Source organism: Dreissena polymorpha, chromosome 1, assembly GCF_020536995.1.
Source record: "Dreissena polymorpha isolate Duluth1 chromosome 1, UMN_Dpol_1.0, whole genome shotgun sequence".
NCBI lineage: Eukaryota > Metazoa > Mollusca > Bivalvia > Myida > Dreissenidae > Dreissena > Dreissena polymorpha.
This window is the reverse complement of record NC_068355.1, coordinates 8,609,708-8,635,009: the sequence shown is the minus strand read 5'-3', so window position 1 is coordinate 8,635,009 and position 25,302 is coordinate 8,609,708. Positions and strand designations below refer to the sequence as shown.

General features: G+C 37.0%; 1 protein-coding gene and 1 long non-coding RNA gene across 4 annotated transcripts in view; both read right to left on the bottom strand.

Annotated features, from left to right (window-relative positions):
• The window catches only part of LOC127870341 (autism susceptibility gene 2 protein homolog), a 254,849-nt gene that overhangs the window by 208,763 nt on the left and 20,784 nt on the right, over positions 1 to 25,302 (bottom strand). The window lies entirely within an intron of this gene.
• On the bottom strand, positions 1,992 to 2,631 carry LOC127870402 (uncharacterized). The gene is made up of 2 exons (XR_008044800.1): positions 2,337 to 2,631; positions 1,992 to 2,191 (listed from the first exon to the last, which is right to left on the bottom strand). It is a non-coding gene; the product is annotated as an uncharacterized LOC127870402 (long non-coding RNA).

Sequence of the window (25,302 nt, the reverse complement as noted above, 5' to 3'; positions counted from 1 at the left end):
AACAAATTAAACTCTCTGAAGTATGAAATTTGAAGCAACTTTATTAGGGACTATGACATAAATCATGCATGATTCATGACTCCCTCAGTAAAAACTACAGTTGCTAACATTTAACTGATTACAATCTCCCTAGTTTTGCCATCTCTATTCAGCATGTGTAAACCTTATTCATGGCAATTCAACATGGAGTCACCATGCAAATGAACTGGGGAAATGGGGAGAAATTTCATCGAAACTGCAATGGAGAGTGAAGGAAGGATTTCTTCTTTGAATATTCAAAACCCCTGACACTTGACTCCTTGTTTCAAAGGCACAGGAGCTTTGTATGATTGCTGAGAGAATTTAAGGACTTCAAAACAAGCTTCTTTAATCTGTGAAAGTAATATAAAGATAATTAAAAGTTATATGTTGATCTCCATGGTTCTTACAAACACGAAAATAATCTATGGATAAATACAACATTACAAGACTCCAGGTTAAGGAACACACATATGCACCGCAGTGCCCCATATAAATGTTTGGAAAGAGGGTTTTCACACATTGATTTTGAAAATTAGGGTGAATTAAGTTATAAAAATTAATACCTCAAAATAATTGCTGCTTTACCTCTGATGAACATGCACAATTATTGTATTTATTAAACAAAACTTTTAACTGTCTTGTTCAACTTTAATGAACTTACCTTTACTGACATCTTGAAACTGTCAATAATATAAACTTTAAAATTAAACTTTAACAATTTGAGGTTAACTGACATCTTCAATCTAGAAATTGTTAACTCAATCATGGCACCCTTTGGCAGTATGCACACTTAAAACTTCTTTACGTTCCATCATCGTCAACAATGTCTTACAAGGGATATGCCTTTTTCCACTTTTGACAGATTTCTTCAGTCACTGACTTTCTGTCATGTTTTTGGATGTCAACTCAATACTTTCAACTGCTGCATACACAGTTTCTTACAAAATCGATATCACAAAGATTTTGCACATATTGGCTCTTGCCTACTAGGTTGAAAAAGTTTGCAAACGACTGACATGTAGGCAACAATCACAGACCTCTTTTGACCACACTTAGACTTTGTTATTACCCAGGGGGATAGAAACTGAAAGTACAGACGCTTTAAAAATAAATGCACATCGCATATTTTTAGTCAGATGCTTTATTTGTTATGAAATTTAGTCCTCATAGCAGTTGAATAACTAGAATGACTGTTTTCCTCCTCCGTCATCAGGGCCCTCAATCTATCAAATCTGCCGCCGAATTTCGGCAGCAGTACCCCACCTGAAAAGTATACTTTTTTCCCCTTTTGGGGAGAATTCCCCCATTGAAAAAAAAATAAATTTTTTTTTTTTTTTTTTTTTTAATAGAAAGATGTGTCTCATGATTATTATATCTCAATTCTATTTCAATTTAATCTTTCAAACATACTTTATTATGAAAAATGCAATGAATTTAGTGCAAACATGTACAAATGTAATAATGAGAGAGTAAGTAAAACAAGGGCTGTTTGTAAAACATGCATGCCCCCCATATGGGCTGTCCATTGTAGTGGCAGCCATTGTGTGAGTACGATTTTTGTCACTGTGACCTTGACCTTTGACCTAGTGACCTGAAAATCAATAGGGGTCATCTGCGAGTCACGATCAATGTACCTATGAAGTGTCATGATCCTAGGCAAAAGCGTTCTTGAGTTATCATCCGAAAATCATTTTACTATTTCGGGTCACCGTTACCTTGACCTTTGACCTTGTGACCTCAAAATCAATAGGGGTCATCTGCGAGTCATGATCAATCTACCTATGAAGTTTCATGATCCTAGGCGTATGCGTTCTTGAGTTATCATCCGAAACCATTTTACTATTTCAGGTCACCGTGACCTTGACCTTTGACCTAGTGACCTCAAAAACAATAGGGGTCATCTGCAAGTCATGATCAATCTACCAATGAAGTTTCATGATCCTAGGCGTATGCGTTCTTGAGTTATCATCCGGAAACCATTTTACTATTTCGGGTCACCGTGACCTTGACCTTTGACCTAGTGACCTCAAAATTGATAGGGGTCATCTGCGAGTCATGATCAATCTACCCATGAAGTTTCATGATCCTAGGCGTATGCGTTCTTGAGTTATCATCCGGAAACCATTTTACTATTTCGGGTCACCGTGACCTTGACCTTTGACCTAGTGACCTCAAAATTGATAGGGGTCATCTGCGAGTCATGATCAATCTACCCATGAAGTTTCATGATCCTAGGCGTATGCGTTCTTGAGTTATCATCCGAAAACCATTTTACTATTTCGGGTCACCGTGACCTTGACCTTTGACCTAGTGACCTCAAAATCAATAGGGGTCATCTGCGAGTCATGATCAATGTACCTATGAAGTTTCATGATCCTAGCCCCAAGCGTTCTTGAGTTATCATACGACAACCACCTGGTGGACGGACCAACCGACCGACCTACCGACCGACCTACCGGACGACCGACCGACCGACCGACATGAGCAAAGCAATATACCCCCTCTTCTTCGAAGGGGGGCATAAAAATCCCCAAAAAAGAGAAACACCGCGAAAATTCCCCTTCCTAAGGGCTGCGGACCCCTTTCCCCAAAGTAGTGTGAGGGCCCTGGTCATCCACGTGCTTGCAAACTTTTCAGTGATTAAAAACATCACTGCATAACCAGCAAAGCATTTTCGATCAAGGCTTGTATCCTACGCATCAAATTGAAATAATTTGCGTTAAAGTCAAAGTTGTTGCGTTTTCAATTCGCGTCATTATGAATTTCTATGTTTTTAACATTGTAATTGGGTGAAAAACGCAGATACGCAGCTTACAGTACAGTCCACGCGTTTTCCCCAAAAAACGCGCTCACTCCGCTTTTTTTCCTGCTAGCGAGTGTTTACACGGAGTTTGAAAGCGAGGTCAAACGCGGCGTTCCGCCGAGTTCGCTTATACCCGCGGCGTGTATTACTTTAGCCTAGTCGGTAAATGCAGACAATTTCCTCCAAAATAATTTCAAATCGAACACGCCAAATCTTTATTGTTACGTTATTTTAGAGTAGAGTAATTACTTTAACAGTAATTGTACTGTAAACTGATTAAAGAAGACATCTGGGCGGAACTGGATTTTAAGTGTTTGACGTTATGAAAACACGCAAAGCTTGTCTACTGACCTATTGTGCAGACTGCTGTCTGCTGTGCTTTGACAAAAGGGATTAACATGTGTTAATGTCACTCTGCCGATTTGGTCCATAATTACTGGTAAACATTGTTTTGAATGTCGACGCAACAAGAATACAAATGTGAATATTTAATTCAACTATCAACTCAATACAGTACAGGCAATGTGTACTCTAACAAAAACGCGTGTCCACGGTGTTCAATTTTCCCGATGGGTTACATTTCCCGGGGGCGGACACGCTACTGACAGCGGTGTTCGGCGAACACCCGAAATTGCCGCGATTGCACGCTATCGTTAACGGGAACACCCGTGATCACCGCGATGCTGCGCAGCCACCGTAAACACCTGTCTGCGAGGGTCATTCACACGTTTTAAATGTACATGTACATGTACAAAATTAAATCATATACTTCATGTACATGTAGATATTATGTGCACATTTTTTATGTGTACTTAAACTCGGGCAGTGCGTTAAGTCGGAAACTAAAACTAAGCATTTAGATGATCAATACGATAAACTGTTATGGTGTTAATCAATGCAATTGCCCTTTTTGTTTTCACAAAATTTGGTTCCAGAAAATGACTTGTACATGTTGCATGAAATCTAAATATAGCGTGTTACAGCGTGTTTGATTTTTATTTTATTCAGATGAAATGTCAATTCCAAATCATTCGCGAGCTACCCCGGTACTTGAGAAGAAATTCACTACGAAACTTTAAATCGAAATTAAAAGATCCCAATGTTGTCTGCGCTACGAAGATTTTGTGTCAAAAATAAAAACACCCACGCCAATTTTCGCGCGCTTTTTATGGTTCAGAACAAAGAAAATGAAAATATCATGGGCATATATACATGTATTTATTTGTGGCTACAATTTGTAACAGAACATGAACTCTACACAACGCGCACACTAGGCGTCAGGTGATTTACGAATGTTGGAATACACCTGTTCTGATAATGGGCGCTTATTTCATCAAATCTTTAAATAGAAACATATGTAGAAATTCATTTGATAGTTTAGAGATATGGCGAACGTTTGTGATTTTTGCATTTCTATCACAATTTTATCGTCAACATTGACCAGAATTTGCATGATATCGGAAATCTCGGGATTATCGGGTAATGGACAGAGACGGGAATTTTTGCATGTATGCGGTAATCGATTGTGATTGTTCGTAATCGTTGTTAATTTTTTAGACACCAAATGACACCTATAACATTCAAACGCACAGTAGATTCTTTCTGCAAATTGGTACCGACCTATGTTTATGTTCAATTATTTTATTTCTAGCGAACACAGTGAACACTGCGGTAGATATTATGGGTCCGCGGTTATTCGCGGTAACACTATATCATGCCTTAATCATTATTAGTTTATATCAAAGAATTGAATGCCAAATGTTTATGATGTAGCCATGTGGGATTAGCACTTAACATACAGTCAAAATGTGGCCTCATTCTCAATTGACATTATTGTGATTTCACAAAAACTTGTTAGCTCACAAATTGATAGATTGTGTGGTCTGATTTCAAAAGAAGTTTAAGAAACATTTCTGTCTCTAAAATTTTGTCAAGTCACTCAGTTTGTCAAAATAGGACAAACAAGAAACCGTCAGAGACGGGTGATGCTCCCCAAAGGTTTTTTTTGTCACAGTATTGCACTATATAGAAACGTCTTGAGGGCACAGTACAGTACAGCCAACGCGGAACAAACATATTACGCGATCCGCGGCGGCAAGGCGCAACGAGTCGATGCCGAGTCGGCCATTGAAGCCGCGTCAGTAAGCGGCGGCAAGTCGCATTTCGCAGTGAAGCTACGCATCTGTCCGCCGAGACATGCCGAGGCAAGCCGCGATCAGCAACATGACGCCGAGTCCATACGCATCTTCAAATCTAAATCTTTTTAAAATGATTAGTAAGTCAAAGAAATTTAAAAGAACAATTATAACAATATTTAAAATCATAATTAATTTAATGTGCGCAGATTCAAAATAGATAAACTAGTTAATAAAAAAGCATGCTGTCGTTTTGTTTTTAGTAAGTGCGTTCCCGTTTCTAAAGAAATTGCTGTCATCTGGAGAGAAATTATTATTATTTTTAAAGAATGCAAATAAAAAAAATCGAATTTATAAAAACAAAATAGGATTATCACGGGCATGTATTAATAAAATTCCAATAATCATTTGCCATTGTTTTTTTTTGAATCGGCTAAAGTACTTTAAGTTTCTTTGTGTGCGGTTATTGCGCCGTATGATTATTGTCTTTATATTAAACGATCAACAAACATATTTGTTTTAGGTTTAATTTTTACGACAACATGTTTAAGCATATACGCATATTTAATGTGTCTGGCCAAGTTAGTTTGTTTCCCGCCCGTAGTGTATGTATTTCACACATAAATGTCACGTAATTATGTTTTGGCACAAACGTGTGGTCAAGACTCCAGCAGTTGGTGGATTTATAATTGCTTGTTGTTTTTGCTATTATATTTTAGCTGAGACAATTAGCAGCTTGAAGCCACATCAATAACCAACACTTAATTGTTTTTTTGTTAATTATCAGCTTATTATAACTATAGTTTGACTATGCGTATATAAAGTAGTTTCATTTTGTTTATATTATACAGTTGATATCGCTAATCATTACCTGATAATACAGTATATTCCAGTTTTAAAGCAAATTCCGATAAATATTCAGGGCTTTCCTTTGACCCGAGCTCCCGGGTTTTGACGCTTGAAAATTACAGAAGACCCCTTTTTGACTCTTGAGAAAATTTAGTCATGCGTCACATTTGACCCGGGGGAATATACCGACTTGCGTCAACGAGATCAAAAGTTGTTAAGCGATAATTGGCTCGGGGCGGAGTATCTCATTTAGTAGACGCTAATCGTTAACGCCCGCTTCCAATCATCGAAGCACAAGTCCACCCAGTAGGCGGAGTTTGGTTAATTGAGAAATCTAGTATTGCCCAATTAAAACACTGCTGGTTCGATGATGCGTGTATTAACTTTTCATTATTTATCATAGCGTTTGTTATCAGCTGTTTGAGGAAAAGACGTGTATTAAACCCACCTAGTTGTAATAATCCAACTCCCAGGTATTGACCCTCTGAGCTGTACGTATGTACTAATAAAAGCTCAGAGTATTTAAGAAGAACTATAAACCCCCCAAAACAGAATGGACTCATCCGCGTCAGTTTTAATAATATTCAATATAAAATAATAACATCCATATCCACAGTACACTGTAAAGCATATTTTGAGATATTTCCTGAGTATGCCAGAATGTATTTCCAAACTGAATGCACCCATCACTGTTTTACTTCATGTTTGCTCAATTCAAAGGTGCGCGAAAGTTATGCTGTCATATGTACTGTCTACAACGTCAAATTACACGCTTTGCATCAAAGTTGCTAAAAATAACTATAGAACCGATATAACTGACCTTGTGGCAAAGTGACAATTTTCGCATGTGCTAATTGATTACAAAATACATGTAGGTGTAATAATTGACCGTTTGAGAAGGCATAGAAAACGGCGTGTTTGTCGCACGTCTTCAGTGAAGATGGCACATGAAATAATTAAAGGGCGTCGGAATTTTTAATGGGATTAAATACGGAGGCACCTTTAGTAGAGTAGAAATAATTTCCTTTTATAGTTTACCGATTTATATAGGCTATTGTGTTAAGGTGCCACCCGTATGTTTTTTTGTAATAGCCAGCGGAAATGTTTTTTTTTTAACATTTTGTATTTCATTCTTAATTTAATAGCCAAGCGAAACGGTCAATCTGTTATACCATCCCAGAATGTGCTGCGCAGGTTTCAGGACATGTGCAAGAGAAGAAAGTGATAGTTTGCTGGTTTTATGCTAGTGGTGTGTGTGTGTAGTCATAGTGTTGTTTTATTACCTTTTCTTTACTAGGGCACCCATTTGAGATCACTCTTTAAATGCATGAATGATTTATTTATTTGCTCAAATGATTGTTAGTTTGTAGGACACATGACATATTGTTTTGCTGTATACATGAAGTAAATGTTGTATTAGAATACATATTTTGTATGTAATCTTTGAGATGTTTTGTAGGACATATGACATACAGTACACTCCACGCGTTTTCCCCAATTTCCCTCCATACTCCGCGGGTTTCGACCTGGAGGGAGATTAAGAAAATCCCGCTATACGCGGCGTTTGCATGATTTTGGACGCGGCGGTAAACGATCGGCAAAACTGATAAGCCGACGCGGCGGCCCTCGGCGTTGGCAACGCGGGGAAACTCCGCGTTTTACGAGATAACGATCAATTTAATTTTGTTTGACTTCCTGATTTTCAAATAAAATTACATTTATTACAAGTTCATACATGTACATGTAGTATAATATTTACAATTAAAAAAAAAACAAGATAGATCGATCCCGACGTGGTTGTAGAAGTAGTTGTTGTTGTATAGAAAACTCGTTGATTTACGACACACAAAACGTCGTCTTTTAACTAATACTTACCAATTAATATAAACACAGTTTGCAACATTGTTTTTATTTTGATAATTTAATCCAAAGTTTTCATGTTAGCAGCTGATTTTCTATACTGAACATGTATACAAATGACCAAGGACCCTACAAATCTTGCAAATCTGTGTGAATTGACAGTTTGACGTAATCATAGAAAAGCCGCTTCCTGTCTATAGGCATAACTTACTCAATAGTGCTGCAACAATACGCCAAAAACCGTATTGCAATATATTGTCAGTTCAAAAACCCGTATTGCAATATATCGCAATATATTGCTAACTTGTACCAAAATTATAACTTGCCAATTACCGGATAATCCCGTATATTCCAATTTGAAAGCAAATTCTGGTATATATTTACTATAAATGTGCTCAAGAATAACAAGAAACACAAACATTCGCAAATTTTCTTAAGTATCAAATACATTTTGGCATTCGTTACTATTTAAAGATGTGATGAAATAACGTTCAACCGGGGCGTTTTTTCCACTGAACACGCGCAATTCACCTGACGTAATGTTCCCGTTTTTATACAACACAAATACACCCATACTTTCCATGCCATGTTCTACATGTCTGTATAATTTTCGCGCGCTTTTTATTGAGACAAAGGATAAAGATCTTTTTATTTGACGCTAAAAAAAATATTGTCGCATTAGCATTAAAATTTGGAAGCGTAATTCTGAAATTCCGAATACAAATTTAATAATGCTCAATTCAGAATCGAACAAAACATTTACAGCTGTGCACAATTAATTCAACGATAATCTGTTCAAAAGCATCGAACGAATTCTCCGATGTAACAACGCTACTTCATAATACACTTTCAGAATGCTATTTTTACAGATTTTTTTTGTACACTGCTTTGTTTTGTTTACCTTGTTATCATTATTTCGAATGGCTTTTCTGGACGAAATTTGAATGCATTTTTGTAAAATGTTCGTACCGGTATGATGAAAGTCGTATCGCAATACAATATGCGGATTGCGTATTGCGATATATACCGATAAACCGGTATATTGTTGCAGCACTATTACTCAAGTAAACACGTTCAACGAATGCATAAGGAATGGTTTTAATTGTCGGAACAAAGTTAATTCTCTGCTCGCTAATGCATTGATTTTCTCTTTGTTTGTAGGTTATTCCATTGATTGCTGAAAGGTGGTAACTATTGAGTTGATAATTGCATTTAATATTCACAGTTGTCTTCTTGTTGCGTCGACATTCTAAACAATGTTTACCAGTAATTATGGACCAAATCGGCAGAGTGACATTCACACATGTTAATCCCTTTTGTCAAAACATCGCAGACAGCAGTCTACACAATAGGTCAGTAGACAAGCTTTGCGTGTTTTCATAACGTCAAACACTTAAAATCCAGTTCCGCCCAGATGTCTTCTTTATTCAGTTTACAGTACAATAAGTGATAAAATAATTACTCTACTAAAATACCGTAACGATAAAGATTCGGCGTGTTCGATTTGAAATTATTTTAGAGGAAATATCAACTTATTCGCGATATAATTTCGTTAATAAATACCAAAGAAACTTTTAACCGAAATCAACAAAATTCAATGTTCTCTGCGCTACAAAGTTTGTATAAAAAAAATCAATACACGCACGCTTTGCAGGAGTATACATTGTACCTTGACCTTGTACATTGCAGCATAATTTTCGCGCGCTTTTGTCGGGAAATATACGTGTAACTGTATATTGGAAGCATTTGTAAACGTCGTGTTAACAATTAACAAGGGACAAAATTGTCACAAAACCAGGTTTTCATTGTGAAAAAAAAATCTGATAAAGGGAGAAAACTCAAACTGAACTTTTGAAATGAGCAAAAAAAATTAAACCCCCTTTGTAAGTTTTTTTTTTTTTTAAATCTATTTTTAGTCGTGGCGATCTTGACATTGGAGATATTGACGTGATTCTTTCGTGGGACACACCGTCCCATGATGGTGAACAAATGTGCCAAATGATTTTAAAATCTCACAATGAATGACATAGTTATGGCCAGGACAAGCTCATTTATGGCCATTTTTGACCTTTGAACTCAAAGTGTGACCTTGACCTTGGAGATATCGACGTAATTATTTCGCGCGACACACCGTCCAATGATGGTGAACAAATGTGCCAAATGATTTTAAAATCTGACGATGAATGACATAGTTATGGCCAGGACAAGCTCATTTATGGCCATTTTTGACCTTTGAACTCAAAGTGTGACCTTGACCTTGGAGATATCGACGTAATTATTTCGCGCGACACACCGTCCAATGATGGTGAACAAATGTGCCAAATGATTTTAAAATCTGACGATGAACGACATAGTTATGGCTCGGACAAGCTCATTTATGGCCATTTTTGACCTTTGAACTCAAAGTGTGACCTTGACCTTGGAGATATCGACGTAATTATTTCGCGCGACACACCGTCCAATGATGGTGAACAAATGTGCCAAATGATTTTAAAATCTGACAATGAACGACATAGTTATGGCCCGGACAAGCTTATTCCGCCAGCCCGCCAGCCCGCCAGCCAGCCCGCCAGCCAGCCAGCCAGCCAGCCCGCCCGCATTCGCCAATCTAATAACCAGTTTTTTCCTTCGGAAAACCTGGTTAAAAATCGTAGTGTGTTTCGGATTACTAATTATTATTCTCATTTGGAAATTCTACGGAACATTTATTCTTGTGTCATATATGTTATGATTTAAATATTAATTTGTCAAATGTATTATATTCATTTATATTGTAGACGTACCTGTGAATTAAAAAACATGATTTTTATACGTATTAATTTTCTATACAATTATCTTTTTTATACATGTACTACAGTATTTAAACAATTTATTATAGCAATGTTTTTATTTTTTGGCATGCCCAGTAGCACACTGCTAACGCGGCGTTGCGCGGCGATCACTGATAAGAACGGAAAGTGTCTGCATTTACCGACAAGCCTAAAGTAATACACGCCGCGGGAATAAGCGAACGCGGCGTAACGCCGAGCGTTTCATGGAGTTCACCTCGCTCTTCCAACGCCGCGTGAACACTCTCTAGCAGAAAAAAACCGCGGAGGGAGCGCGTTTTTTGGGGAAAACGCGTGGAGTGTACTGTATTGCTCTCTGACATGTTGTGTAAGACATGATATGACATCTCTTTGAGATGTTGTTTAGAACATATGACATATTACTCTGCTGTATACATGAAGTAAATGTTGTATTAGAATACATGTTTTGTATTTATTAATCATTGAGATATTGTTTTTAAATGCATAGTGTTGTAGTGACAGTACAATGTAAGAAATAAATGTTAACATATCTTTTTATTTGTTGCTTTTTATATATTATATCTCAGTAATTTGCTTAAATTGCAAAAAATCATTGACTCTCCTGCGTTATTATTAGGCAGGGGTTTTTATCTGATTTTGGGGAATGGGCCTGGCCTTTTTATGAGGGGGAAAAAATCGTGCGAAATGCCGGATTTTGGGGGGAAAAATCACGCGAAACGCCGGATTTTGGGGGAAATAAGGAAAGTCTTAAATAATCTATTCAACATATTTTGCTGTTTTTAAAACAAATTCAAGGCAACAGATAATCTTATTATGCAATATGCTTTATTTTCTACGCTGGATCAGGTTAACTTGTGTATTTAAAGTATAAAAAAAATATTTATTTTTCTTTTTTTTTTAGGGGAAAAAAATGAAGTCTGAGGGAAAATTTACCTGCTGAGGGGAAAAAAATCCGCAGGGAAAGGGCCGATTTTCGGCGGGCCCCAAAGAAGGAAAAAAAGCCCTGTTAGGACTCTTAAAAGTTTGATTTTGACTCTTGAAAATATGGTCCCAAGAGTCCTTGACTCTTGAGATTTGAGGTCTAAGGAAAGCCCTGATATTTACGATAAAAGTGCTCAAGACACTCACACACACACATTCGCAATTATTCTTAAGAATCAAATACATTTTGGCATTTGTTACTATTTAAAGATGTGATGAGATAACGTCCAATCGGGGCGTTTTTTTCCCACTGAACACGCATAAATCGCCTGATCTGATGTACATGTTTTTATACAACACAAAATACACCCAAACTTTCCATGTGACGTTCTACATGACTGCATAATTTTCGCGCGCTTTTTATGGAGACAAAGGATATATTAGCACTACTTATTTGACGCTAGAATTTGTTAATGTCGCATTAGCATTAAAATTCGGAAGCGTGTTTCGGATTACAAATTTTATAAAGCACATTTCAGAATTGAACGAAATATTAAAATTGTGAGTAATTTATTCAACGATAATTTGTTAAAGCGCATTACGTGCCATATCACTTATTAAAGCGTGAAAATAATACAGATGAAAGTAGCGTAAATCTAGGTTTCTATGCGACACAAATGTACATGTAGGTGTATATCTTTTAACTCAATCCGCCGCTTATGTATGCCGCGGATTTACTCCGCTAAAGTACGCGAGGTTTAAACAGACTCGGCGTCGTTGTGCGGATTGATGCCGAGTGCCTCGGCGATACGCCGCGTGAACACTCGACACGGCCGCCGCGTACTAAATTACTGGCCGTGGCGTAGCTGCGGATTATGTTTGTTCCGCGTTGGCTGTACTGTAGTTGGGGGGACAAAAATTCTTTAATAGAAAATTTCAAAGGGCCATAACTCTGTGAAAAATCATCCGACCAGAACCCGCTGATAATATGCACATCTCCTCTTGGTAGTGAAGCTTCCCATAAAGTTTCATTGAATTCCAGTCATTAGTTGCTGAGAAATAGCCCGGACAATAATTGCACTATATGTACAGTTAATGAATTTCAAAGGGCCATAACTCTGTGAAAAATCATCCGACCAGAACCCGCTGATAATATGCACATCAGTGTTTTTTTCATTCAAAATCAGGTCTGGTAACCGAAAAAAGTATATATTTTTCCCAAATGGGAGTTAAAAATTCCCAATGGAAGGTTTCCACAAAAAAATTTTTTTTTTTTTTTTAGATCTCAATATTTTGGTCATCTCCCATCCATATAAGTTCAACTTTAGAAAATATAATACTGGACACACTTGTATCAGCAATTTTGAAGCTTTTTTTTAGCAAAATAACAACAACACTAAGTTTCCAATTTTAGTCAAAACGCCGTGAATTTTCCCAATCCAAAGGGATCGGGCCCCATTCCCAAAACAGAGGAAAAAAAACACTGCACATCTCCTCTTGGCAGTGAAGCTTCCCATAAAGTTTCATTGAATTCCGGTCATTAGTTGCTGAGAAATAGCCTGGACAAAAATTGTGCATTGACAGACGGACGGACAGACAAAGCTGCGACTATATGCTACCCCCAAAATTTATAACAAGAGCACTGCCTTGCGGGTGCAGACCGCTCATCTATTTTTTTTTTTAAAGGTGAAGGGACTTATCTCAATTTCAGGGATCATCCTAGAGGGCGACGTAGGCGACTTTGTCGCCTTACGATGCTTGATATCGCTTTCTGATTACATCAAAGCGAAAACAAAATCACTGACATTTTCTTATATTTTCTCCTTTGATAATGTGCCGCACGTGTGCGCAATGCCGTCACTAATACTGCCATTGTTTGCTGTGTGCAATTCTCGGCTATCTGATATACTGATAGCGAGAGGATTTGCTACGCATCACTGACCGCTGATGCAAGTCGCCTTGGTTTATTCCAGTTGAGGCATTGTGTACACGCCGGTCTTACGGACAATAGTGTAATTGACGTAACCATCTATGTATAGAATGCAAGGCTTCCGACCTCGTTTACAGTTTTTCAATCGGCTCTTGTTATTTGACAAGGCTGCCGGGAACCAATACAGCCATTGTTCACATGATGGTCATTTATTGTTATGCTTGAAGATTTGTACAACTTAAAACAGTCCGAATCTCACTGCTAAATTTCAGTCATAATATATTTGAGTACTGAGCTTAACAAATATCACAAACAGAGAAACAGACTTACACATTAAAAGTTTAATTCAAAAACGCAGTCAAGCACGTGGGAACATTTCATTAAAAGTCAATGACGCCATTTAAACATAAGAATTACCGGCACGCGACACTCAGTTGGGAGAATTACAATTTGGGGTATTTCAGAATGTACGGGTGTGTTACATCAATTTATGTATTTATAATCGAATAAAACACAACAAATCTTGAAATAATTATAAAGCAGGGTCTTCCCCAGGCCATTTAAGCGCCCCAGGGGCGCTTGAATTTCGAAATCAGAGTCCCCGGGGCGCTTGAAATTTTCCGATCAGTGTATTCTTCAGTAAAAGAAAGTGGAGATTGTCCAAAAAAATCAAGGTTTCCCTATCAGTGTATCAATATTTCCTGTTTTAAAAGAGCACTCGGTACCTACTTTCACAAGTAATCGCCATAAACACCACATGGGGTAATGGATAATCCACTGATAAGAGAATAGCATGACGCGCGTATCGATTATTCTAGCCACATTACACGGTCATTTAAATGCTGACAATGATGTATCTAGTAACTTTCCAGTCGTCAAACTGTGAAGTTCATCGTCCAATCGGTTACGCGAATGCTTATGAGGGCGGGGTTAACTATCGACCATTATTTTTGATTGACGTCGGACATGAAGTAAGAGTTTATCGCAGCTTGATTAGCAAGAAGTTGTACCATTTGAGTAATATAAAACAGGTAATTAGTACAGTACAGAACATTAAAGACGGTTTCGGGCATCATCATCACACCTTTTTACTGTAAACAAGTGTTACCTATGACTCATAATTAATACGAGAAATTAATTGCAAGTGATACAATTAATTATTATAGCGAGTAAGTTGTGCAAATGACTCCCGGTTACAATTTTGTGATAACAATTTATTTAATTCCAGTACATGTATATTTCAACATGTCCATTTATAGAACTGATTCACCTCGTTTTTCTGACATTTATTCGACACGTTATGCGCTTTAACAAATTTTCCTTGAATTAATTACGCACCCTTGTAAATGTTTCGTCCGATAATCGATAGTTAGAAGACTGATGATGGCAACCGGCCGTGATCCTCGTGGACAACGTGAATTTCATGCATAGTTCCGTCAAAACATTTATTCCACTCGTAAAGTGTTTAAACAAATTATCGTAGAATTTATAACACAACGGTTAATATTTGTTGAAATCTCAAATGGGAATAATTAAATTTGTAATCCGAAACCCATTCCCGTAAGTCGATGTTAACGCGTTTTTAATCCGAAACACACTTCCGAATGTAAATGTTACCGCAACGTTAAATATTTTTGCTTCAAATTAGCAGTGCAAGTTTATTTTGTGTCGAATCTTTTTCTCAATTAAAAAGAGCGCGAACATTATGCAGCATGTACAACGTCGCGTCTATTGCATACAAATAGCGTGTATTGAGCGTAACAAGCACACAACAGGTCAGGGGATTAATGCTTATTCAGAGGCAATATTTCATCAAATCTATAAATAGTCACTTAAAAAATGGCAAGGTTTGTGTTAAAGAAATAACTGAAAGCTTTTATCGTTAATATTTACCAGAAAGAGATTGATAAAAACGGAATAAACGGGATTATCGGGTAATAAATAGAAACTTGAAAAAAAATAAGTATACAGTAATAGAGTCGGGTTGAAACGGATGTATTGGGGAATCGTTCGAGTCGGGATTTTACTATCTGTGCGGAAAAGTTTTAAAACAATTAAACAATATAAAAAATATATATATTTAAATGACTGGGGGATTTTTTTGAAGAGTCATAGCCCACCAAATGACGTCTTTTGACGCTGTTTTTCTTTGAGTTATAACGCACCACAGAACGTGAATTGACACGTTAAATTAAAAAAAATCAACGTAGGGAGGGGACACCCCTCCCGAACCCACCCCCGATCGGCCCCGGGGCGCCTGAAAAAATTCCTGGGGAAGGCACTGTAAAGCTATGGCCGGCATAGAACATAAACATGTATTGTCGAAGAATCTCCCAAGAAATGTTCGGGAGGTTTTTAAGAGTACAAGTTACTCCCTGTCGTTAGTCAAATTGCAAATTAAGACTTCTGCATAATGCGGAATTAATTGAGATAAATTGCCAATTTAAATTCAGTTAAAAATGTGCATATGCGATAAAAATCGAATAGAAATAACCAAATGCTAAACAGTGACTTATTGTGCGCAAAGGGGATAAAATATAGCATTACGAATATATACTATTTGTATTGTTATTGTAATGCGTTTATTATATCGCCATGAGACATTGTCCGGTCTTTTAATTATTGATTTCTGATTGGTACTGACATGAGCAGTAACTGATGAAACCTCTTCGGTACTGTCCGAAACCCGTACAATCTATGGATGTTGCTAATGTCCGTAATCTTGCTATTTTAAACTATCTATTAGCAAAGTAAAGCACTGCAATATTGTATTTTAAAGCAATATGTCAACCAAAAATATATTGATTGCATATTTGCTACGTTACTGGTTTTAATTTTTCTGCCGTCAAACGATATGCATGTGCAGAAGACGTATATCGACATGTTTTCGGACAGTCGTTTTCAGATACCAATGGTTCGTCGATTTTAATTTTTTTAAGTCCTTTATAACATTTTTATAGAATGACGAATAAACATGCAATGTTATGGATGGTCTGGTTGACAATATTTCGCAATGTACTAACCAGAAATTGCACCTAGAACGACTAAGAAAAAACAATATGCTAGGGCTCTGCCCTATATTCCCTTTATCCTACATCCTCAGGCTCTTGGCTTAAGTAGTAATTACATATGAATGAAATGTGTATTTTGGCCAAATTAATACACGTTTTACAGTTTTTAAGAGAGCAATATCTCTTTAACATCATGGCAGTTTAAAATAAAATGTTTAGTTTTAGTTAGTGTTTCAGCATATTTTATTTCAGATATATGTATGGTTATTAATTGTGAAACATCAATATTAAAGTACAGTACACTCCACGCGTTTTCCCCAAAAAACGCGCTCCCTCCGCGGGTTTTTTCTGCTAGCGAGTGTTCACGCGGCGTTGGAAGAGCGAGGTGAACTCGATAAAACGCTCGGCGTTACGCGGCGTTCGCTAATTCCCGCGGCGTGTATTACTTTAGCCTAGTCGGTAAATGCAGACACCTTCCGTTCTCATCAGTGATCGCCGCGCAACGCCGCGTTAGCAGTGTGCTACTGGGCATGCCAAAAAATAAAAACATTGTTATAATAAATTGTTTAAATACTGTAGTACATGTATAAAAAGATAATTGTATAGAAAATTAATACGTATAAAAATTATGTTTTTTAATTCACAGGTACGTCTACAATATGAATTAGTCTAATATAATACATTTGACAAATTAATATTTAAATCATAACACATACGACACAAGAATAAATGTTCCGTAAAATTTCCAAATGAGAATAATAATTAGTAATCCGAAACACACTACGATTTTTAATTGTTAACACGACGTTTACAAATGCTTCCAATATACAGTCATGTATATTTCCCGACAAAAGCGCGCGAAAATTATGCTGCAATGTACAAGGTCAAGGTACAATGTATACTCCTGCAAAGCGTGCGTGTATTGATTTTTTGATACAAACTTTGTAGCGCAGAGAACATTGTTGATTTCGGTTAAAAGTTTCTTTGGTATTTATTAACGAAATTATATCGCGAATAAGTTGATATTTCCTCTAAAATAATTTCAAATCGAACACGCCGAATCTTTATCGTTACGGTATTTTAGTAGAGTAATTATTTTAACACTAATTGTACTGTAAACTGATTACAGAAGACATCTGGGCGGAACTGGATTTTAAGTGTTTGACGTTATGAAAACACGCAAAGCTTGTCTACTGACCTATTGTGTAGACTGCTGTATTCGGTGTTTTGACAAAAGGGATTAACATGTGTGAATGTCACTCTGCTGATTTGGTCCATAATTACTGGTAAACATTGTTTAGAATGTCGACGCAACAAGAATACAACTGTGAATATTAAATGCAATTATCAACTCAATAGTTACCACCTTTTAGCAATCAATGGAATAACCTACAAACAAAGAGAAAATCAATGCATTAGCGAGCAGAGAATAGACTTTGTTCCGACAATTCAAACCATTCCTTATGCATTCGTTGAACGTGTTTACTTGAGTAAGTTATGCCTTTAGACAGGAAGCGGCTTTTCTTTGATTACGTCAAACTGTCAATTCACACAGATTTGCGAGATTTTTAGGGTCCTTGGTCATTTGTATACATGTTCATTATAGAAAATCACCTGCTAACATGAAAACTTTGGATTAAATTATCAAAATAAAAACAATGTTGCAAACTGTGTTTATATTAATTGGTAAGTATTAGTTAAAAGACGACGTTTTGTGTGTCGTAAATCAACGAGTTTTCTATACAACCACAACTACTTCTACAACCACGTCGTGATCGATCTATCTTGGTTGTTTTTTTTAATTGTAAATATTATACTACATGTACATGTATGTACTTGTAATAAATGTAATTTTATTTGAAAATCAGGAAGTCAAACAAAATTAAAATTGATCGTTATCTCGTAAAACGCGGAGTTTCCCCCGCGTTGCCAACGCCGAGGGCCGCCGCGTCGGTTTATCAGTTTTGCCGATCGTTAACCGCCGCGTCCAAAATCATGCAAACGCCGCGTATAGCGGGATTTTCTTAAGCTCCCTCCAGGTCGAAACCCGCGGAGTATGGAGGGAAATTGGGGAAAACGCGTGGAGTGTACTGTACCTTTACGCGTGTGATCAAAGGTCCGCTCACTTCTCCCCAATACTATTGGAAGGAGAAGTCACTTCTCCCTAAAATTTTGGGCTAGGATGATCCCTGAATTTCAATCACAAAGGAGGGAGTGCAGAGCTTAACACTAACTTTTTTTCAACTAGCCCATTCGGGAAATGCAGAACCTACTAGCCCTGACCAATTTTATGTGCCCCGACCAAAGTATTATCAAAACCTTTATATTTATCATTTAACTTGTATTTTCTTGTGCGTGGAGATGCGCAATTATGATTCAATCATTTTTATTAGCTTGCCTTACTAATGCTAATGAATTCAATATTCATCTACTTAAGACATCTATTTGTAATCTTCACGCCATTTCGGGACAAATTTTCTTGTTTTTTTTCCTCATACTTTCTCTTACTTTGCTCCTTCCCTTTTCTTTTCTTATCCAAGGAACCCCCATCCCCACCCGTAAAGCCAAACTTAAACAACGACATGAACGTTAAAACCTTTTTACATAGATTGCCGTGGTTGCCGTCTGACAACAAACGGTAAGTGAATCTTAGGTAACGCAAAATAACAAATAACGTGTTACGGTAGTCGTAACAATTGTACAAGGTTCACTCTCTACTAAAAGCCGGGATCGACCATTAATATTAGTTTTGCTTATTGAATTGCGTAAAAAAGATTGTCAAAACACTTCTAATCTATCAAACAAATTAAAATTATTTAAAATTGATAAATAAATAATAATTTTATATTAACTTTGTGTTAATGTCGAGTTAAATACCTTCATCGATCCCGGACAATCCTGGGCGATCCCGGCTTTTAGTTTTAAACGTATTTTTATCGAGAAAACACATCACTTCGAGGAAACCAATCAAAACCGTATCTATCGGAATTCCGTTTAAAAATAGGTACTGACGTGCTTTACCAGGAAAACCGCCGGGGATTTTCTGAATTGTCGGTCTCTTTTTGATTGCAATCAGGGGGTTCCAAATCTAGTTCGAGTTAGGATCTGTTTGTAGTCTCTGACTTCAATCTGGGATTTAATTGTCATTTGACCATGCTGTATTAAGACTTTTGCATCTTTCAAAAGATTATTTAAAACGCAGTTTATTGATATAGAACACATAATCCCGCCCAAAATACACACGACCGGTCGGGCATGTTACTGGGACATTTGCTAGCCCGGACCTAGGTACAGCAGTGTTTTGTTTGGATGAAATATTCGCCTTTATTCGGCCCCATTCCCCCATCTTTAGAGTATATATTTTTCCCCCAAATATTTTTTAAAATCCTCTCTCAGAAGTGTAATTCAATTTTAATCAAACCTCATTTAAATATGTCTTTCGTTACGAATTTACTACAATTTACTTTGTCTGCACACGGAGAGACTTGGCGAAGAGGAGGTCACCAGAATAATTGATAAATTCGCTGAAAAGCCCAGAAATGTTGAACTTTGAACATGAACATAACATGTTTATGAATAAAAGAGTTTGAATTATGTTTTTCTCCCTCTGTATGGTGAAATATAGTGTTAAAACTTGATTTTGTACTGTTACTAGCTAAGCATAGAAATTTCCCTCTTTTCCCCTTTTACGCGCGAATTTCCCCCCCCTCAGGGGACCCGACCCCCTTCCCCCTAAACTGAAAAAAAAACACTGTACAGGCAGTGAATGTCGTTCAGACGTGCCTGAGTGTTAAGCCCTGGAGGGGTGGAGTGGAGAGGGGTGTTTAGTGTGGGGGTGTGGTCATTTATTGCATTACCTTCCAAAAATGCAAAAAAAATAAAAATTCTTGGGTGGGATGGTTGGACGGTATTTCAAAAATAAAATAATAAAAATAAATATTTGTTTTTTTTTAACCATGTTTAAAAATAAACAAGAGCGCCGCATGACGGAGCAATATACGCCCGATTCGTGTGCCATTGGAGATGATACACTGATGATTGATGTATTTGTTTTGGAAATAAGCAAAAAAAACAACAACAACTTATATAACTGATATATTCATATATATGCATTGATATCAATAAGTGACTTATACCCCCATACCACTTTGACGCAGGATAAAAAGTTGTTTAAAAGTTTCGGATGAATACAATTTGAATTAGAGTCCGGACAAAGTGGCGCCGTTGAAAATGCACTAATTGACCCTATGACCTAGTTCTTGACCCGACATGACCCATATTCGAACTTGACCTAGATATCAACTAGATGCAACTACTGACCAAGTTTGGTAAAGATCGGATGAATACAATTTGAATAAGAGTCCGGACAAAGTGGCGCTGTTGAAAATGGACTAATTGACCCTATGACCTAGTTTTTTACCTGGCATGACCCATATTCGAACTTGGCCTAGATATCAACTAGATGCAACTACTGACCAAGTTTGGTGAAGATAAGATTTATACAATTTGAATTAGAGTCCGGACAAAGTAAAATGCACTAATTGACCCTTTGACCTAGTTTTTGACCCAGCATGACCCATATTCGGACTTGACCTAGATATCAACTAGATGCAACTACTGACCAAGTTTGGTGAAGATCGGATGAATACAATTTGAATTAGAGTCCGGACAAAGTGGCGCCGTTGAAAATGCACTAATTGACCCTATGACCTAGTTTTTGACCCGGCATGACCCATATTCGAACTTGGCCTATATATCAACTAGATGCAACTGCTGACCAAGTTTGGTGAAGATCGGATGAATACAATTTGAAATAGAGTCCGGACAAAGTGGCCCCTTTGAAAATGCACTTATTGACCCTATGACCTAGTTTTTGACCCGGCATGACCCATATTCGAACTTGGCCTAGATATCAACTAGATGCAACTGCTGACCAAGTTTGGTGAAGATCGGATGAATACAATTTGAATTAGAGTCCGGACAAAGTGATGCCTTCCGCCCGCCGCCCCGCCCGCCGCCCGCCCGCCCGCCAAGGGGTTTCACATAATACGTCCCGTATTTTATACGGGCGTATAAAAATGGGTGGGGGGGTGGGGGTGTATAGTGTAAGGGTATGGTGGTCATTTATAAGATAATCTTTAACAAAAATAAAAAATAAAATTGGGGGGAGGGGGCGTGGGGGATGGTTTGGGTGGAGTCTATTGTGGTTTGTCAGGTAAGAGTTGTTTTGTCAAAGTATCAATCAAATCTAATCATAAATAAAGAAGTAATGGCAATTTTAGCAAAATTTAATAATTTGACCTTGAGAGTCAATGTCATTCAAAGGTCAAGGTAAAATTCAACTTGCCAGGTACAGTACCCTCATGATAGCATGAAAGTAGTTGAAGTTTGAAAGCAATAGCCTTGATACTTAAGAAGTTAAGTGGATCTAAACACAAAATTTAACCATATATTTAAAGTTACTAAGTCAAAAAAGGGCCATAATTCCGTAAAAATGACAACCAGAGTTATGCAACTTGTCCTTTAATGCCCCCTTATGATAGTTTGCGAGTGCTCCAAGTATGAAAGCAATATCTAGGATACTTTAGGGGTAAAGTGGACCAAAACACAAAACTTAACCAAATTTTCAATTTTCTAAGTATAAAGGGCCCATAATTCCATCAAAATGCCAGTCAGAGTTACATAACTTTGCCTGCACAGTCCCCTTATGATAGTTAAAAAGTGTTGCAAGTATGAAAGTAATAGCTTTGATACACTAGGAATAAAGTGGACCTAAACACAAAACTTAACCAAATTTTCAATTTTCTAAGTATAAAGGGCACATAATTCTGTCAAAATGCCAGTCAGAGTTACATAACTTTGCCTGCACAATCCTCTTATGATAGTTAGTAAGTGTTGCAAGTATGAAAGCAATAGCTTTGATACTTAAGGAATAAAATGGACCAAAACACAAAAACATAACCAAATTTTTCAATTTTCTAAGTATAAAAAGGGCACATAATTCTGTCAAAATGCATGCCAGAGTTATCTAACTTTGCCTGCCCATTCCCCTCATGATAGTAAGTAAGTGTACCAAGTTTGAATGCAATAGCATTGATACTTTATGAGAAAAGTGGACCTAAACGCAAAACTTAACCGGACGCCGACGCGATGAAAATAGTTCATAATTTTTTTACATAAAATAGATGAGCTCAAAATTGAAGTCATTGAATGCTGTACAGAATCACAATAAAAAACAATTATTACGACTCAAAACACCAAATTTTTTAATTGATTCCCCATACATCCTGCTTTTGGAAAACAATTTCAACCTGTTAAAAAGAAAATAGACCCGGACCTTAGAATACTCTACAACATGATGTCATCATTTCCAAATCATACAAACATTTAAATTACATGGAGTACCAACAAATAAAGAGTCTGGGTTTTTGTCACAAAGTTTGAACTCCTTACACACAAACAGCTGTTGTTCAGGGATTATTTTAAAATCATCCAAAATTCTCAAACATTACCATAATTATGTGATGATTCAACACTTATCTGCTCAAATTCATTTTAATCAATATGTACAGTACACTACACGCGTTTTCCCCAAAAAACGCGCTCCCTCCGCGGGTTTTTTTCTGCTAGCGAGTGTTCACGCGGTGTTGAGAGAGCGAGGTGAACTCGAAAAAACGCTCAGCGTTACGCCGCGTTCGCTAATTCCCGAGGCGTGTATTACTTTAGCCTAGTCGGTAAATGCAGACAATTTCCGTTCTTATCAGTGACCGCCGCGCAACGCCGCGTTAGCAGTGTGCTACTGGGCATGCCAAAAAATAAAAACATTGTTATAATAAATTGTTTAAATACTGTAGTACATGTATAAAAAAGATAATTGTATTGAAAATTAATACGTATAAAAATTATGATTTTTAATTCACAGGTACGTCTACAATAGGAATGAATATAAGACATTTGACAAATTAATATTTAAATCATAACACATATAAGACAAGAATAAATGTTCCGTAAAATTTCCAAATGAGAATAATAATTAGTAATCCGAAACACACTATAATTTTTAATGTTAACACGACGTTTACAAATGCTTCCAATATACAGTCATCATGTATATTTCCCGACAAAAGCGCGCGAAAATTATGCTGCAATGTACAAGGTATACTCCTGAAAAGCGTGCGTGTATTGATTTTTTTATACAAACTTTATAGCGCAGAGAACATTGAATTTTGTTGATTTCGGTTAAAAGTTTCTTTGGTATTTTTTAACAAAATTATATCGCGAATAAGTTGATATTTCCTCCAAAATAATTTCAAATCATACACGCCGAATCTTCATCGTTGCGGTATTATAGTAGAGTAATTATTTTAACAGTAATTGTATTGTAAACTGATTAAAGAAGACATCTGGGCGGAACTGGATTTGAAGTGTTTGACGTTATGAAAACACGCAAAGCTTGTCTACTGACCTATTGTGTAGACTGCTGTCTGCAGTGTTTTGACAAAAGGGATTAACATATGTGAATGTCACTCTGCCGATTTGGTCCATAATTACTGGTAAACATTGTTTTGAATGTCGACGCAACAAGAAGTCAAGAATACAACTGTGAATATTAAATGCAACTATCAACTCAATAGTTATCACCTTCTTTTAGCAATCAATGGAATAACCTTATTTCAAAGAGAAAATAAATGCATTAGCGAGCAGAGAATTGACTTTGTTCCGACAATTAAAACCATTCCTTATGCATTCGTTGAACGTGTTTACTTGAGTAAGTTATGCCTTTAGACAGGAAGCGGCTTTTCTTTGATTACGTCAAACTGTCAATTCACACAGATTTGCGAGATTTTTAGGGTCTTTGGTCATTTGTTTACATGTTCAGTATAGAAAATCACCTGCTAACATGAAAACTTTGGATTAAATTATCAAAATAAAAACAATGTTGCAAACTGTGTTTATATTAATTGGTAAGTATTAGTTAAAAGACGACGTTTTGTTTGTCGTAAATCAACGAGTTTTCTATACAACAACAACTACTTCTACAACCACGTCGGGATCGATCTATCTTTGTTGTTTGCTTTATTGTAAATATTATACTAAATGTACATGTATGTACTTGTAATAAATGTAATTTTATTTGAAAATCAGGAAGTCAAACAAAATTAAATTGATCGTTATCTCGTAAAACACGGAGTTTCCCCCGCGTTACCAACGCCGAGGGCCGCCGCGTTGGTTTATCAGTTTTGCCGATCGTTAACCGCCGCGTCAAAAATCATGCAAACGCCGCGTCTGGCGGGATTTTCTTAATCTCCCTCCAGGTCAATCACCGCGGAGTATGGAGGGAAATTGGGGAAAACGCGTGGAGTGTACTGTATGAAAGAATCGCTAACAAGAGTTCCGCGGTCGGAGATGACCGCATTGAAGCCGGATTTTTGATTTAAATGACAGGAAAGTACCTTTCGTGTTTTTGTCAATGCAATACTTAAATTACTGAAATATTGTTCAAAGGTCAAAATGAAATGTAAGTACTTTTCAAGGCATGAGCAAACCTTGTGAAATAAGAACTTTAACATTTTTACATTCAAGGTCACAGTGACCTTGACCTTCAAATGAATGACCTTGAAATGTCCAGTGGTTACTTACTAGTTCTGGCCAACCTTCATGTCAAGTTTCAAGACTCTAGGTCCAAGCATACCAAAGTTATAACAACTTTAACATTTTTACATTCAAGGTCACAGTGACCTTGACCTTCAAATGAATGACCTTGAAATGTCCAGTGGTTACTTACTAGTTCTGGCCAACCTTCATGTCAAGTTTCAAGACTCTAGGTCCAAGCATACCAAAGTTATAACAACTTTAACATTTTTATATTGAAGGTCACAGTGACCTTCACCTTCAAATGAATGACCTTGAAATGACCAGTGGTCATCTGTTAATCCTGGCCAACCTTCATGTCAAGTTTGAA